The 12,371-nt window shown below is 41.5% G+C and overlaps 1 protein-coding gene across 1 annotated transcript in view; it reads right to left on the bottom strand.

Moving 5' to 3' along the window:
* The window catches only part of KSR2 (kinase suppressor of ras 2), a 424,985-nt gene that overhangs the window by 120,977 nt on the left and 291,637 nt on the right, over nucleotides 1-12,371 (bottom strand). The gene's annotated exons all lie outside the window — the stretch shown is intronic.

Below are 12,371 nucleotides of genomic sequence, written 5' to 3'. Positions count from 1 at the left end.
AACTGGTCTCCAGAAGCAGAGCCATTAGGATGACATCAGACTTTTCAACTGAAATCTTCTAAGCCAGAAAAGCATGGTCATCCACCTTCAACATTCTTAAACAAAACAATTTTTAGCCCAGAATTCTGTATCCTGATAAACTAAGATTCAAAATTGATGGAAGAATCAAATCTTTTGAGGATATACAAGCACTGAGGAAATTCACCACACAACAAGACCAGCTCTATAGGAAATACTTAGACCTACTCTCAACACTGACCACCGCAATGGACCACCAGCAAAGTAAATACCCAGAAGCTAAAGGTCAAAACTTAGCTTCTACAATGGTGAAAAGGATAAAACTACACAATGAACTTTCACAAAATAAGATGAACAGAACTACACCACACTTCTCAATTCTCTTAATAATGTCAATGGACTTAATTCACCACTGAAGAGGCACAGGCTGGCTGATTGAATAAAAAAGGACAAGCCATCCATATGCTGTCTATAGAAGATGCACCTAGTCTTGAAGGACAAATCACGACTCGGGATTAAAGGATAGAAAACAGTGTTTCAAGCAAATGGAAATGAGAAGAAAGGAGGGGTTTCAATCTTATTTTCAGATTCATGCAGATTTAAAGCAACTAAAGTTAAGAAAGGCAAAGATGGACGCTTTATACTAGTCAAAGGAACAATACAACAAGAAGCTATTTCAATTTTAAATATTTATGCACCCAACTTAAATGCTCCCAGATTTATGAAACAGATCTTGATGGGTCTGAGCAATATGATATCCCATAACACCATAGTGGTCAAGGATTTTAACACCCCTCTGACAGAACTGGACAGATCCTCTAAATAGAAACTAAACAAAGATACAAAGGACTTAAATGTGACCCTAGAACAAACGGGATTAATAGACATATACAGAACACACCATCCCAAAGCTAAGGAATATACATTTTCTCAACAACCCATGGTACATACTCCAAAATTGACTACATCCTAGGAGACAAATCAAACCCCTGCAAAAGTAAAAGAATAGAAATTATACTTTGTATATTCTCATGCCATAAGACAATAAAGGTAGAACTCAACTCCAACAAAAATATTCATCCCCACACAAAGACCTGGAAATTAAACAACCTTATGCTGAATGACAGTCGGGTTCAGGAAAAGAGAAGAGAAGAAATCTTTAAATTCCTCAAACATAATAACAAAGAAGACTCAAGTTACCAGAAGCCATGGGATATAGCAAAACCAGTCTTAAGAGGGAAACTGATCACACTAAATGCCTACATTTGAAAAATAGAAAGAGAGTGCATCAACAAACTCATGAATCATCTTATGGAAAAAGAAGAACAAACCCAGCAGAAGAAATAACCAAATTTAAATCAGAGATTAACGAAATTGGAAATGAAAGATTCATTCAGAAAAAGAACGAAACAAAAAGTTGGTTTTTTGAAACAATAAATACAATTGATAAACCTATGGCCAGATTAACTAGAAACAGAAATTAAATTACAGTTTATGAAGTAGCAACCAAAATAATTTTATGGTTGGGGGTCACCACAACATGAGGGTCACCACAACATTAAAGGGTCTTAGCATTAGGAGGCATTAGGAAGGTTGAGAACCACTGCCTTAATGAATCCCAAACAATAAAATAAAATATACAACTAGTAATAATCCAGTAGACTCTGTCAGTTGATTACCCAAGGGACTTTAACAAACAGGTCAACGTACGAAGGTAACATAAAGAACGAGGCCTTCTATACTGATAGATACATGTGGTGCATGTCCAGTCTGTGTAAATTAGGTCAACTTAAGGAGGTAGTCAACTATGGAAGTTTGGCTGTATTTTATATGTATATTTTTTAAATAGCAGTGTGCATGTAATTGTAGGTGTGTATCTGGCATCTGTCTCACTACTAGAGACACTACAGCAATGGCAGGAACTGTGGCAAATTGGAAACCATGCATGGATCTGAAGGGGGTGACCTGTACTCAGCTCTAGTCTATGGTGGCTGAGCAGGAGTGTGGGTCCAGTGCTGCTGGATTTGCTTGTTTTCAAGAGAAACAAGAATTCTAGATGTTTATGTGAAATTTCTCAATTTTTAAATATTGGCAACTAATCCAGGAAACAAATAACAAATTGCATGGGCAAAGCAAAAAATAACTGCGGTCTGTGTTCAAGGCATCTTCTGATTGCTTGTGTTTTCCTCTCATGTCATTTGTGGCTTCCTCTAAAAAAGAGGCCAACTGGACTCCCTGGGACCTCATGGATTTTGGGCTCCGTGAGGAATTGGGTGTTCTGACATTCCCTTGTTGCCTGTGGATGGACAGAGATGTGCACGCTGAGTCTGGGTGACCAAGTCACTGACCTGGGTTTTAAGGACATTCTCTCCACCCCCAGCAAGACTCTGTGGTCCATTAAAGCTCCTCCAGTGTTGCCAACAAGGACCTCAAAGTTCCTACCCCATCAGCAGAGGGAGGGTCCACTGGGCTAAATTACAAAGGGCTAATTTTATCCCTCAGAGAGATTCCAGAAATAAGAAAAGGAAGCCAAGGAGAGAAACAATGAGCCCACAGAGAGGAAGATGCATCCACAAAAGGAAGAAGGGCTCTTCTTAAGTGGTACTGCCAAGAGATGGCAAATCCTCGGAGCTTTGCCTGTCGCCAAGAATGTAAGGCTGAAATTAAAGTCAAGTTCAGGGGAGGCTCTGTTAACAACTGGAGTGGCAGTAGGGGTCAGTCATCTCTCCTTTTTGTGTCTCAGTATTTTAATCCACTAAATGGAAACGGTTGTAAAGCTTCTTCCCACTTCTCTGACTTCAGAGTGTTTTGAGTTATAAGATATAATTCAACTTATCCCTAAATTTAGTATGTACCACACTAACCCTAAGAGATATTTCATGAAAATAAAAAACCCCCAAAGATTCCATGATCAAATTTTAAGGAATTACAAAGCCATGAACAATCTTAAAGGTTTTCCCATGAATGGATTAATAAACTGTGGTATATGTATACCATGGAATACTATTCATCCATGAAAAAGGCAGATACTTTACATCTTTTGTGTTAACCTGGATGGAGTTGGAGAACATTCTCTTTAGTAAGATATCACAATAATGGAAAAGCAAGTGTCCAATGTACTCAATACTAACACGAAGCCAGTAGACAAATTAATACATGCCCACATAAGAGAAAAACACAATTTAATCATGTTGGGGGGAGGAGGAAAAGGGGAGGAGGTAGGGGGAGAGGGAAGGAAAGTGGGAGGGAGGGGGACTGGTGTTCTCCCACCTAATGGGCACAATGTAAGGGTATATGGCACACCCCCTGGGTGCAGGACACAACTACAAAAGGGACCTTACCCAACAAATTCAAACATTGTAACCTAATTATTTATATCCGTACATTAATCTGAAAAAAAAAAAGAATATTAAAGGTTTTGAAAAATTCTAGAGTCAAAGAGGTATAATTTAACTTGTTATAACCCAGATTTTCCAAACCTGGTTGACCATATCATCCTTTATTTCCCCCCTTACACCTATCACACCCTATGTAACTATTACTCAGCAAACACACTACAGGGGCTCTGGATCATTATTCCTGGTTTCTGGCTGGTCTGCAGAGGAGTGATGGAGCTGATCCTAAAAGACCAAGAGCCAGGTCACCCCGCACGCCCGGAACTTTAAACACCTTCCCTCTGTTCCCCTGTGGGCTTCAGCCTGCCATTCCCAGCCCGTGGGTCTCCTCTCCACCAGCAAAGAGGAGGGGGCACAGAGGCTACCCCTAAGGAAGAGGAGAAAGGGAAAAACTTGAACTCTGCTCCTTCATGGGGGTGATATCCAGAGCTCCAGGCCCAGCACAGTCACTTCCTGACCAGGAGACTCTGGGCAGGACACCTCTCTGCTCCACTGCTCTCCACTGTAATAAGTAGAACCTCTGTAAATTGGAACCTCCCCAACCAGGGGACTGTAACACACTGATCAATGTACAGAGGTGGCCACCAGAAGGTACTAACCATACTGTACTGATACGTACACATGGTGCATGTCTGCTCTATGAAAATTAGGTCAACTTCAGGAGGTGGTTAACTATGGAGGTTTGACGGTATTTACATCCCAGGGTGGTCATGACCATGGGAGATGCTGTGATTAGACAAGGCATGCAGATGAAAGTTAAATGGTTAAAGAACTTAAATAAAGCTTCAAGTCCCTGGTATCCAAGCAAGCATAGTCTCCTTGGTGATTGATTCTTAGTGACTTTCATATTGGTTGGCATCCTTACCTCCCTTTCTCTCTCTCTCTCTTTTTTTCTTCCTTCCCTCTCTTCCTCCCATTTTTCCTTTCTTCCCTCCCTCTCTCTTTTCCTCCCTCCCTTGCCAATGAGCATTTGCTGACTGCTTTCTCTGGTTCACTGGGCTTGGCTTTGGGGATACGGAAGAAGAGATGGGACAAGGTCTCTTTCCTTAAGGACCAAACGGTCCCTTTAAGACGCATTCCTAAATGACAAGAAAACGATGCAGACAGAGATGCCGCCTGTAAAGAGATACACAAATGAACACAAGTCTGAGAAAAGGAGGAGAAAAGAGTCCCTGTCTTGGGAGAGAGGGGTCACTGAAAGCTCCTCTCTGTCCACCAGACTCCTGCTTCCCCTCCCAGACATCTGGCCACCCTGGAGGCCACAGACAGTTCTGTCGGTGATGGGACCCCGTGCGGCCAGGCCCGTCTCTGTGCAGCGCCTGCAGTGTGATCTGTGTGTTGGCTCATTGCACTCAATGATGATGAGTTCCTCAAGGACAAGGGACACGTTGGGTTCATCTCAGCCTCCTGGGGGCCAGCCCAGGGCCTACCTCAGTGCTAATGAAGATCTAGTTGCATTATTTGAGGACAGGGCAAAGCTAGTTTGAACACAGAAGAATTCCTCTCATATTAAGGATAAGAACTTAGATGCATTCACTGTATGAAGAGCTCAGAGCGCATGACTTTGTTTAGTCTTCCCAGTGATGATGGGGAAGGAGACGTTTGTGTGTCCCCTTTGACAGGTAAAGAGACGGAGACCAGGAGATGCATGGCTGGTAGGAAGCAAGGCCAGAACTGAGCCCCGGGCAGCAGCCACCAGCCTGCTAGATATGCACCCTTGAGCCTGTTGGCTGTGCTCCCTCCTGTCCTGGAGCTGGGGACTCCCTGGACACAGCCTGCCTCCACAGCCCCTCATTTTCTCCCCCAGTGGGGGAATTAGACAAAGCTCAGCGCTGTTGGGCTCAGCTCTACCACCCCCCTTGCATCCACAGACCTCCCAGAGAGGAAGCTGTAGAGGAACCAGGAACAGTCTTGACAGGCAGGGGGTGACAGTGTCAGGCATTTCACTGACAGGAGATTAACCCAGGGGCTCTGTGATCTGAGGCCGACAGACAGGTGTGACAGGAGGGCACAGGGGTTTTGATGCCACTGATGCCCTTTTGGAGAGAGCAGAGCAGAATTGGGGAGCACAGGAGGCTAGGCTGTCCCCAAGACCACTGAAGTGTGAGTGACAGTTTCTCGTTGCTCAGGCCCCTGCCAGTCAGTCCACAGTACCACAGTCTGGCCAGCAGGAACGGGGCCCCACATGGAATCAGCTCAGCTTCACAAGGGACCAAACTGTGGGGGAAAGAAGGAAGGCATTGGAACCAATGATTGGTATTTGAGTCATGGTTTTACTCCTTTCAAACAAGGAACAGTATGTAACCTCTCTGACCCTCAGTCTCTTCATCTGTACAGTAGAGGCAAAATAGTACCTCAACATCTAATGGTGTATAACGCTTACCAGCTTCTTAATATAAGCTTGCTCCTTGAAGACACGGCTGTACCTTACACAGTGCCTGGGGAGGGATTGGCCAGATAGTAGCTGCTCAATTAGGAAAAACCCACCCATCAAACAAAGGAATGAGCAAACAGGTGACTGAAACTGCAGATGATTCTGTCATCACCTCCAGAGTTCAGATTAATAAGGTGTCATTATCACAGTTTTACAAACAAGGAGATCTCAGCTCAGAGAGTAAAGAAACTTGCTCAAGACTATTCCAGAATGCCTGCCAACTCCTCAAGGCTGTTGGTTGATTCCAGAACTGGGGGGAAACAGCATCAGAGCAGCCTCTCCCTTTGGCTCAGAGGCACAGTGCCTGGGGCCTGCCATGCTTCTAGGGACCCAAGGACACCTTTTCATTTTCATTTCTTTTAAGATCGGAAGGAAAAAAAAGTAAATGTAACAATGCCACTCCTACTAAAAATAGGAAAACTAGCCAGGCTTAGTGGTGGGTGCCTGTAGTCCCAATCACTCAGGAGGCTGAGGCAAGAGGATCTCTTGAGCCCAAGAGTTTGAGGTTGCTGTGAGCTGTGATGCCATAGCACTCTACTCAGGGTGACACAGTGAGCAGGAAATCACCTCCCACCTGAAAACTACTACCAGGGAGCCCACAGAACCTAAAATATTTACTACCTGGCCCTTTATAGAAAAAGCTTGCCATCTCCTGAGCCAACCCAATGTCCTTTTTGCACAACTGTAGAAAGGGAGGCACAGGGAGGGTGTGTGTCTTGCCCACATATACTCAGCTCAACAGGGGCCACTTGGGCACTGTTTACATTGTTTTCTAATTTTTACATTTTTTTCTGAGTGGTATTTCTACTATATTACTCAGCCTCCCGGGTAAGATTTTTAGCTTTGAAGGAGTATAAATCAATAGAATTTTCACAGGGAAATTTGGCAATATAATTCAATAGTCTTGTAAATATGCATACTCCATGACACAGAAATTATTCTTCCAAAAATGCCACCTAAGGAAATAATCATGGATGCTCACAAAGCTTTGCAGCTGAGTAGGTTGCTCTGGAATTATAGAACGTCCTTAAATTAGAAAACAAGTCAAATGTCAAACAATAAAGGAATGGGTAAAGAACGCACGGGACACTTACATGTTATGAGATACTCTGAAGCCATTAAAAATGATCTCAGAAAACACAGACACACACACAGAGAAATGCTGAAGACATACATATTTCAACAAATTAATATGAACTCTAAATAGTGAGATTATTTCTGCAATAAGCCAGTGGTAGTACCATTAGTATTGTGTAAAAATAAGTTAGTGTTACTGCTTTGAATTTTTAAAATTCTATTTTTAATAACAATGATTTATGCAGATTATATCATTTAAGTAACTTTCTAAGATTATATCACTTATAATATCTTTATAAAAGTTACAGCATTCTGCAAAGGCGAACTAACACTGGTCTCTATGAAAATTTCACAACCTGTCAAATCAAGGCACATCTCTGAACTTCATAGAAACTTGTCAACACCTGAAAACACACACACACGTATCCATTTCCGTTACCTGCTCTCAGTAGGCAGGGTGATGCATGGATGAGATGCAGCGTGATTTTGTTATAGCAAGCTTATGTTCATGGAGAATACGATGAGGAAGAGGAGTGGACACTTGAGGGATCCAGGACCCAGATTTGGCCAAGAACAGCCCTAAGCAGTACTGAAGTAGTAGCCTAGAACCTCTTCTAACAATCATTTCCAGAGCCCATGGTCTATGGGAGAACCAAGACAATCCTAAGAGTGATTATTCAAAATCACATTTGTATCCAGTCCCCAGAAGGACAGAGATTCTGACCCAAGCAACAGCATGGATGAACCTCGAGGACGTCGGCTAAATGAAATAAGCCAGTTACAAAGGCACAGATGCTGTGTTCTTCCCACTCATCTGAGGTACCTAGAGTAGTCAAATTCACACAGACAGAAAGTGAAATGGTGGTGGCCGAGGACTCTGGGGAGGTGGGAATGGGGAGTTGGGGATTACAGGTACAGGGTGTCAGCCAGGGAAGATGAACAAGTTCTGGAGATGGATGGCGGTGATGGTTGCACAATAATGTGAATGTATTTAATGCTGCAGAACTGTACACTTTTAAAAAATGGTTAAAATGGTAACTTATATGTTTTTCAACACAGTAAAAATAATGAAAATAAATCACATTTGTGTTTGCTTTAGGAAGGAAAGATGCAATTCTTTTTGCCAGAAAGTTCCCTTTCTCCATGGTTAGTCTGGACAATCCTTTACATGCCCTTGCACTCCCTTAAAAAGAATCTCTAATGCTTGCAAGGAAATGGGAAACTTAACTCACTCTGAGACATATGAATGGGCAATTCACAGAAGAAAAACCAGCAGCCAATACACCTGTGAGAAACTCCTTAACCTCCCTAATCATTAATAATGGCAGATTAAAACAGAACCATTTTTCACCTGTCAACCTGGAAACCTTGATAAAGATTGATCACATCCAGCGTGGGGATGGTAGAGAAAATGACTCTCTCATGCTCTGTTAAGTGCGACCATAAATGTGTGTAACCTTATTGGAATGCAGTTTGTTGGCATCTATCACAGTTCTATTAACATATGCATGCACACTCTGACCTGACCATTCTACGTCTGTTACTGCATCATATAGAAACTCTGGTTTATTGGACATATCTCAGTGGCTTCCCTGTATTCTCCTGCACTCATTGTCTTCTCAGACCCCACGCTGCTGGCTCTGTCTCAGTTTTCACCCTCCATGTGTCCTCTGGGGTTTTGTCACCTAAGGGTTGATCGGCAGCACATCCAGAGCCTCCAGCACTTCCCACACTTAACTCAGATGTGATATCAGGCCACAGGGAGTGGGATCTAGCCTCTAGGAGCAGCTGCTACACAGGCTGGTAGCAAAGTACAGGTGCAGGAGAGTTAATTCACTGTGGAGTGAACTTTGACCACTGGAAGACAGGATGTGAGTAGCAGCTGGGAAGATCCACTTTCCCTCCCTTCCTCTCAGTGGACTGTTCCTGCGGTATAGTTTCTCTGCACAGCCTGCCTTAAGACATCCCATGTGGCTGAGCAGCTGCAGTTGCTGAGTGACTAACTGTATCCCTTTGTGGCTCACAATGAACCAGTGTGGTAATGTACCATCTTGTATTGATTTCCCTTCTTCTATCTCCCTGACTCTTAATGCCCTGGCATTGCACCTACCAAATAAAGCTTTAGCACTTAATCCTTGCCTCAGGCTCTGTGCTCTGAGGTAGGCTCAAACAATTGACATTATGCTGAGAGATTTATATGCCAGGCAGGGTGGCACCAACATAGTAAAAAGTGGCAAATAAATAATTTATGGTATATCCACAGTATAAATTATTAGGTGGTACATAGTGGTAATGCCAGAAACATATTTCATATATGTACTGATATGAAAAGATGTCCTTAATATAATGTTAGGTGAAAATAAGCAAGATATAGAATAATACGTATTTTAATAAAATTAAAACAATAGAGGCCAAGTGAAATGGCTCACGCCTGTAATCCTAGCACTCTGGGAGGCCGAGGCAGGTGGATTGTCTGATCTCACAAGTGCGAGACCAGAGCGAGACCTTGTCTCTAAAAATAGCTAGGCATTGTGGTGGGTGCCTGTAGTCCCAGCTACTCAGGAAGGTGAGGCAAGAGAATTGCTTGAGCCCAAGAGTTTGAGGTTGCTGTGAGCTATGATGCTACAGCACTCTTCCAAGGGCAATAAAGTGAGACTCTGTCTTAAACAAACAACAACAAAAAATAGAATTCTATACTGCATGTATAGAAAAAAATTTTACAAGGATACACCCATCTGGTTTCTATGTGGACATACCCTGTTGGCAGGATTTCATTTTTTTACTTTATATACTTGTGCATTATTTAAATTTGTTACAATAAATTACTTTTTGTAACTTTTCAGAAAACCAATGTCTTAAAAATCTAGAGAAAGTTTGTTCTAAAGACACAAAGAAGAAAATACACAGGGATAATTACGAATTGACTGTATTTGTTTGGTTAAATGGGAAATGCTCTGAAACTCTCTGGACCACATCTCCCTGGGTGGGCGGCTCAGAATTCTAGTTCATTACCTGATAAAATGTGAATTTAATATTGCCATTAAGAGTAAATGATTGATCTGATTGAAAAAGGAACCTAACAGAAGATAAAAGGGAAAGCTGTTGATATCTCCATGTGGAGAAAAGTCTCTTAATATCTTTCTGTCGTACTTTTGTGTGTTCAACTGTGAAAACTTGGGGAGAGGAAAATGAATCAACATTAGAGGGCTGCCTTTTAATTTACACCCATGAAATAATTTTGACGGTCGTTCATAAGTGTTTAACTAATGTTTATTTTGGAAATGTCACCACTGCCTCTGAAATTTACTTTGATATTCTCTGAGTGTTATCTCTCTATTAATATGTAAGCCTGGAAAGAGGTGCTCTGTGTTTCGTGTCCTGACATCTTTTTTGATGTGCTAAGACTTGGCCTGAATTTGATAATAATGGTCACAGTTAAGGGGAAAAATAAAAAAGGTATCTTCAAAGATAATCTGTTCTGTTCTCTATCCTCCAGAAACCTAGGTATCCCTTCTCCTTATACCCCCCAAAATATGCTGGAGATATCTGAGGTAGACTTGGCTTTGGGGGTGTTGTCCACTATAGTTTACACACTTAGGGAGTGAGAATCTTTGAATACCAGCAGAAGTGACTACTCATTCTCTTCTAGTGAGACACACCCAGCATGCTGAGAAGCATGTTCTCTTCTCACCAGTCACACACCCTCTTTTGTCTAGATAAACATGGGAGTACCTTAAAGATATTAGGGCATCTCAATCACTGAGGTTAAAGTCCTGCTCAATAACCCAAAGTCTTAAGGAAGAATGATTGCTACTAACCAGTGTTAAATGCTTTGCTGCTCTTTGCTATCAGTCCCCATTACCTTCTTGCCCTCACATTTTCAATCTTTAGTAGGTTTATAATTATGTCATAATCAGCTAAGTACCATCCACTTTGGGACAAAGAAGATGGGTGAGCTAATGTAGAGAGGTGGTAACTAGCTTCTGTGAAACCAGGGCTGTCATTTCATGAGGACATTCAGGCAGCCCTATTGAAAGATTAAATGGAGAGGAAATAAAGCTTCCTGCCAAATGCCAACTTGCTATTGATGTGAGGGTGCCATCTTGGAAGTGGATATTTCAGCCTCAGTTAAGCCTTCAGATTAGACTGCAGCCCAAGGCAATATATTGGTTACATCTCCATAGAGCTTCTTATCCAAAACTTACTAGCTAAGCTGCTCCAAAATTTCTGACCCACAAACACTGTGGGATAATTAGTGTGCATTGTTGTGTTAAGCCACTAAGTTTTCAGATAATTTGTTCTATGGCACATAATACATAGTGATTTTAAAGAAAACTTTGAGTGCCTAGTATAGTGAGTCAAAAATGTTTTTATAAGTGTTTTATTAGTGATAATTCAATAGATGAATAAATATGAAAAAAAGGAGAAGAAAGATGTCAGCAAAAATCAGGATAGGTAAGTAGCTCTCCAACCCCCATAACCAATAAAAGGACAGCATTTTCTCCATTCACACTGTATGAGAGCTTAAGCAATTTCATACGGATGTTTAAGAACTAGATAACTTCAGAAGGCTATTGAACTTGGGATCCTGGGTTCTCATGCCTCCTTTCTTCTCTGGGAATGTGAGTAAAGAAAGACAGAAGGAAGCACTAGAGAACTAATGGACACTATGATATGCCCCCCAGATAGCCTCCCCCCAGAAATTTCCCTTAGTTAAAGAAAACATTCCCCTTAAGTCACAGTCCCTCCTTGGGGATAGTCAACTGGTTAGTGAGGTCATATAAAGACATAAGCCCTCTGTCTCAATTCAGAACAACTCTACATTGTCAGCCCAGCTCCTGAGCACCCCATGAGGTTGGATGAGGTCTTTATTGAGCCTGTATCACAGCCCACTTCTCCTTCTGTCCAGCCTTGCTTCTTTTATTCTACCACTGATGCTGATTCCAGTAATGCTCTCTTAACAACTTTCAACATGCTAACCTCTTTCTCAACTTGTGCTTCCCAGGAAATAACCTGTAATATTTAGCAAATCTGGGAAAGGAAGCCAGGCTTTGTGATTCATTTTCCTTTTCTCTTCCTGCCCTCCTTCATTTCATTCTTTTGTTCCTTCATTCATCCATTATTCTTTCTTCTTCTTATTTTTTTTTTTTTACAAAAAAACTCAACAATTTTATTTTTGTTGTAAACCAACAACTTATACTTGTATAAACTTATGGAGTACACAGTGATGTTATAATCTATGAATACAACATGGAATAATTAAATCAAACTAGTCAATATATCCATCACCTCAAATACTTAACATTTTTGTGGTAAGAACATTTGAAATTTACTCTAATATTAACTATAATTACCACATTGTGCAACAGAACTCAAAAAAGAATGAAGCATTCTTCATAAGATTTTGCATCTTTGACCATCAATGAGATAATATATCATTTTCAAAA

The sequence above is a fragment of the Otolemur garnettii genome, unplaced genomic scaffold (assembly GCF_000181295.1).
Source record: "Otolemur garnettii isolate 467f Iridium unplaced genomic scaffold, OtoGar3 scaffold00038, whole genome shotgun sequence".
Lineage (NCBI taxonomy): Eukaryota > Metazoa > Chordata > Mammalia > Primates > Galagidae > Otolemur > Otolemur garnettii.
This window is presented reverse-complemented; position numbering and strand designations above follow the sequence as displayed.